Source organism: Apium graveolens, chromosome 4 (genome assembly GCF_009905375.1).
Source record: "Apium graveolens cultivar Ventura chromosome 4, ASM990537v1, whole genome shotgun sequence".
NCBI lineage: Eukaryota > Viridiplantae > Streptophyta > Magnoliopsida > Apiales > Apiaceae > Apium > Apium graveolens.
This window is the reverse complement of record NC_133650.1, coordinates 258,028,626-258,035,352: the sequence shown is the minus strand read 5'-3', so window position 1 is coordinate 258,035,352 and position 6,727 is coordinate 258,028,626.

Here is a 6,727-nt window from a genome sequence, read left to right as displayed (position 1 = left end):
CTAATTGGATTACAAAACAATTTTTTAAGGTGGATTAGGCAGTCGGTAAAGTACTTGCGAAAGAGTCGCCTTAAAAGGTTTAACGGTTAATTTTATAAAAATGGATGAGTCGAGAGTACTCAAGTGACTTATGTAAATCGTTAAGCACAAAAGCGAGCATTCGGGTCTAAGTGGATAAATTCTAGTTTCTTAAACGACCGTGGTTTAATTCCAGGTTATGCTGTTTTTCATAGGTTACCGACCCACTATAAGCTTAAGTCTACCCTGGAACACTCAGGCAAGTTGATATACTGTTGTTGTGATGTAAATATATTGATGCATTATCTGGAGATAAGTGCATGGTTGTTATTAGAAAATCTTGTGATATATTGGAGAATATTGATATTATATATATATATGCATGCATGTTTCGTAATCTTGATATCTCATTGTTGATTCAATTGTTTATAAACTGCATAATACCTATGCTAGAGATGAGCAGTACTGGCGTATACCCTTACTATAGGGGATCCAGAGTTGAAAACATTTTTTCTAAACCGGGAGGCGATGTTCCCGAGTATATCATATATATATAAATATAGTTTTCAAAACTATTAATTGAATAATTTTTATTCGATAGTTTTAAATTATAAGTGAATATTAGTTTGAATATTCAATCGAGGACTTATGTCTCCGTTTATTTTACTAAATAATATTCTTTATTTTATTAAAGAATAATGTTTCATTATTCACCAAGTATTCGAGAAATGATTGATATCGTCAATCATTCTTACCTTAAATATATTCAAAAAGTTATTTTCAAAACTTTACTTCATTTGTTTTGATAAAAGCTATTCGTTATTGGAATATTATTTATAGCATAATATTCAAGGAGTGTATGAGATATATATTTAGGTATATATATATATGTATATATATATATATCGGGAATTAATGAAGTATCTCGTAACTTCATTTCTTTTATATGATATTTCAAAGATTTATTCTATTCAAGTCATATCTTATAGCCTCATGATGAACTTTTGACACTTATTATACCTTGAACGTGGTAGTTCAAGTAGTATTCGGAAAATATATAAGTATATGTGAGTATCTTGTAACTTCTATCTAGTAAATGATTATCTTATGCATGACAAAGATTTTTGGGAAAAATGTTGAGACAAGGTTAGATATTTGAGACCACCTTGCAACGATATTTTCATACAGTTATAAATTGGAACTCTATGCATATTATACATGGCAGAGGATTTTAAAGATTTTGCAAAGTATATATATACTGAATACTTTGCAACTTCATCGCGTTAGGAATTCAAACTTCGCTCATTTCTACTTGACCAAGACTTTCATGAGTACTATGAGAATGCTCATATATTGTTAATTATTATACATGTTATTTCGGTGGGCTTGTTTCTCACCCTTGCTTTATTCTTTCATCACACAATAACAGCTAGCAAGATGAACATGACCAAGCTCCTAATTTACGAGCGGATAAGAAACGTTCAGCAGTTTCTGGTAGGAGTTGATGCCGTTATAGCTGAGGTAGGAACTACCAATATGCTAGACTTTCAACTTTGATGTACCAGACTTATGTATATCTATGAATTATAATAGTGGAAAAAAATATGTAAATTTATTCAGAAACCCTTTTGAGGTGTAATGACTTATAATTGTGGAATAAAATGACTTGTATTATTTTTGGTATTCATCTCTGAGACTATAACTTGTGGTGTGTGTGTATATTGTGGGGTCACAGTACGCAGTATTAGTTGTTTATTAAGATTAATGTTATTAGGCGAAATGGAACTCGTGACAACCCGAATCCCCGACCCCGGATTTGGGGGTGTTACACTCAAGACCAAGTCTCCTTGCTGGAAGAACCTTTCTTTAACTCTCCTATTGTAATAGAGGGAGGCTCTACGCTGATGCTCTATATTATGGGCATTGTCTTTGTCTCAAACCTCATCAATGAGGTCTAGGGAGAGCCTCATGCCTTTTTCATTAGTTTCTGGTTTATATGCTTCAACCCTTGGTGATCCATGGGTGACTTCATGTGCACTACTACCTCGGTTACGTTAGCCAAGATGAATGGGGTAGCATTAGTTATAACTTTGCAAGTAGTACGATATACCCAGAATATAGGTAGCATTTTGTCCACCCAAGTGTTTCTTGTGCGTTCAACCCTCTTCTTAAGTTCGTCAAGGATGATCCGATTAGCGACTTCTTCTTGCCCGTTTGCTTGAGGATGAGCAACTAAGGTAAATCGGAGTTCTATGCTAGTGTCATTACAATATTCCCTAAATTCTTCATTTGTCAAACCGTCGCCCATTATCCATAACAAGGATGTGTGGGATTCCAAATCGACATATGACGTTCTCCCAGAAGAATTGGGAAATCTGTTTGGTGGTTAATTTTGGCCAGTGCCTTGGCTTCAATCCACTTAGTGAAGTAGTTAATGGCGACCACAATGAACTTCCTTCATCCCGATGCTACAGGAAATGGACCTAGTATGTCCATTCCCCACATCGCAAAGGGGATGGGAGAGCTAATAAATGTGAGCCTTCCTGGGGCCTGTCGAACTACAGGAGCGTGCCTCTGGCATCTATCACACTTCTTCACATAAGCCTTTGCATTGGCTAACACTGTTGGCCAGTAGAACCCCAATCGGATTATTTTGTGAGCGAGGGCCCTTTACCCCAAGTGCTTCCCTAAACACTACAAGAAAAATGCTTATATGCGACCAACTATTTTAGCGACCGCAAATGTCATAGCTAATATTTTAGATTAGTGATTGCAAACAGCGACCGAAATATAGGTCGTCGCTATTTCAAAATTAGCGACCACATCATGTCCCTGATCGGTTGAAAAATATTATTTAATATAAAAAATGGACCGAGAATAATTAGCGCAAAAATATTATCAACTGAAATTTATCAGCGACCGAGAATGGTAGCAGAAAGTGCCACATCAGCACTAAAATCAGCGACCGAATTTTGTCACTAAACCAACGACCAAAAACCCAGTGACCATGAAACTTTCTACGACCGCCTGCGGTCGCTTATATGTTTTTTTGAATTTTAAATTTAATTTGAAATTTTGGCACCCTTTAGTTAGCTACTAAAAGTATCTACGACTGACGGCCGTCCCAAAAACTAACTTACATGAAATATTATTTTTTATTTAAATATAATATTTTTTAAATTAAGTTTTTATTAATATGTTTCTTGGAAAGTTTGTATTAAATAAAAACTATTATTACTTATTTTCTTTAAATTTGTTAAGAACTTTTGTCGCTCTTTTTAGAATAACCAAATAGCAGTAGCGGCCGAATCAGTTACAAATGTTATGTATCAAAAATATTATTTTTTACAAAATATTTTTAATCTAGTTTAAAATTGTTTCTTGAAATTATTACATTGTTTCTTGAAATTTTTTTTTATCTTAAATCCAGTTTAAAATTTTAGCGCACTTTTTTGTAGCAACCAAAAGAACATCCACGACCGAATGTCGTCACATATACCAAAAATTAAAAATATTATCTTGTGACGGTAATTAATTTTTTATCAAATTATTTTTAATTTATTTTAAATTAAATATTATTAATTTCCTATAAATTTGTTATGAAATTGAGGTATTTTTTTACCGACCAATACTATTAGCGGCCGAATGCAGTTATAGATGCACTAAAAAGATCCTTAGCAACCGAATGTAGATAAAAGCTGAATCTTAAATTATTATTTTTTTTATTATAAATATTATTTATTTATTATATTTGAAAATTAAATTATTATCATTATTTCTTGAAATTTGTTTGTCTTTAATCCGGTATAAAATTTTGGTGCACTTTTTGTAGCGATCAAAGAACATCTGTGATAGCAATACTGTCACTACTAAGTATTAAAACTACTAATTTTTAATTATAAGTACTTTTTAATTTAATTTTTAAAATTTAATAATTATGAAAAATGTTTCTTAAAATTGTTTTTTAATTAAAAAATATTATTATTTGTCATTTTTATATTTGTTATTAAATATATATATATTATGAAATTGTTATTAGTAATTAAAAATATATATGGTTTTTAAGATAAGAAAATTAAAACATATTAATACTTATATTCAAGTAAACAACTCACAGCGAAGCAGATGACTAATTAACAGCCCAATTGCAAAGCCACACTCAAACCCTCTGCAAACCCTCAACGCCCGATCATCCTATCTCCTTACCACGATCTTCCCATCTACAGATTAAGGTAATTGATCTCTTAATTGTGTAATATGTGTATATCTTGTGTTTTACTTGTTATATTTTTAATATATTTGTGTCAATTTGAAAACTATTTATGATATGCTTCGTGTTAAATGAGGTCTGATTAGGCTGACTTAGAGAATTGAAAGTAGTTGCATTATTTATTTTTTTTAGTTGTAATCAATTTTCCATGTATTGAATTTCTTATTATTCTCAACTACTACCAGATATGAAAGTGTTCGTGTTATATTGTAGTATTGAAGTTTCCTGGGGCAAGTAGTAGGTCAAGTATTTTTTTGGGGCAACCTGAATATGACTAAGATGATTGTTTAGTCTAGATTTAAGATAGATATATTCAAGAAGATTGTTTATGCAGATGGATTCAAAAGAAACAACCCCGAAAAAGCGCGGGATGGGTAGGGGTTCCAACCATGTCCCAAAAGCCCCCCTGCAAACCCAGACGACCGGACTCTCATTCAGATTCGTCCACCCCCGAATAACACGTATGTATCTAATATTGTGGTGTTTTATTTATTTATTAAACTATTAAAATATGTGCACAGGATGATGATAAAGTCCCATATATTACTATGTATTGGGCATGAAAATGTATAATCTGGTATAGACTGGTTACCGGTGGCATTATCAAAAAATGCTATATAAGCATGGAAGAAAGACTCTCAAGATTATAAATATGTAGCTTAAATTATAATCTGAATTACAACAATAACCATACACAACTTAAATTGATCCAGAAAAGAGAACCCTACAAAGTGACTAAAGTAAATCTTTTGCTGGATACAAAATTGACCTCATTGCTAAACTTGACATGATATAGGAATTTAATTCATAGCACGAAATTACAGATATACCATCACTATTTTTTCTGATGTTCTATCACCAATAACCAGATATACAAAATTGACCTTATTGCTAAACCTGACATGAAATGTAGCATAGAAACGCACTTTTCATCTCCATCCCCTTTTAAAGGTAACCCATATGTCATTGTAAAAATATACTCCTCCTTAATTAAAATGAACTTCGCATGTTAGCATAACGCCAGTAACACACAATTAGTGCCAGTCAACAAAGAAAATGAGGATGCCATTATCTAAAACTAAAACTATGTATTCATCTAGATTTCTTGTGCTAATCTTAAATCCTCACTGTATGTAGATACAACAATGTTCCTTGTAACAACCCCAAATCCGGGGTCGGGGATCCGGGTTGTCACGAGTTCCATTTCCCTTAATAACACTTAACCTTAATAAACAACCAACTACTGCATACTGTGACCCCACAATACACACACACACACCACAAGTTATAGTCTCAGAGATGAATACCAAAAATAACATAAGTCATTTTATTCCACAATTATAAACCGTTACACCTTAAAAGGGTTTTTGAATAAATTTACATTTATTTGCCATTATTAAAATTCATATAGATACATAAGTCTGGTACATCAGAAGTTGAAAGCCTAGCCTATTGGTAATTTCTACCTCAGCTACAGCAGCATCAACACCTACAGGAAACTGCAGAACGTTTCTTATCCGCTCACAAATTGGGAGCTTTATCCTGTTCATCTTGTCTATCTGTTGTTGTGTGATGAAAGAAGAAAGCAAGGGTGGACAACAAGCCCACCGAAATAATATGTATAATAATTAACAATATATGAACATTCTCATAGTACTCATGAAAGTCTTGGTCAAGAAGAAATGAACCAAGTTTGACCTCTTAATGCGACCAAGTCACAAAATATTTAGTATATATGTTTATATACTTTTCAAAATCTTTGAAATCCTCTGCCATGCATAATATACACAGAGTTCCAGTTTATAACTGTATAAAAATATCGTTGCAAGGTGATCTCATAAATCTAACCTTGTCTCAACGTTTTTCTGAAAATCTTTGACATGCATAAGATAATCATTTATTAGATATAAGTTTAAAAGATGAAGTTATAAGATACTCCAATATACTTATATCTTTTCCGAATACTACTTGAACTACCACCGTTCAAGTTATAATTAGTTTCAAAAGTTTATCACATAGATGAGACTACAAGATAAGATTTGAATAGATTCAATCTTTGAAATATCATTGAATGAAATGAAGTTACGAGATACTTTATTAAGTCCCGATATATATATATCCATATATATCTCCCATACATTTCCTGAAAACCTCTGTCATGTAAAGTATGAACAGAGTTGCAATATCCAATGAATTTGGAAAGAAAAGAATTTTGGCATAAACCCGATATCTTGTTGATCAGGAAAAGATACCAATAAGTAACCTTTTATACTAGTAGATGGATGAATCCCCCACCGGTCATCACCCTGGCCTCATTAGGACCTTGTGCTGGACCGCCACCCGGCCTCTTACGCGTTGAGGGACTGCCACCCAGCCACTTACACTTTGATAGACCGTACCCCGACCTGTCGCTTATTCCGACTCAATTAGATGGGCTTA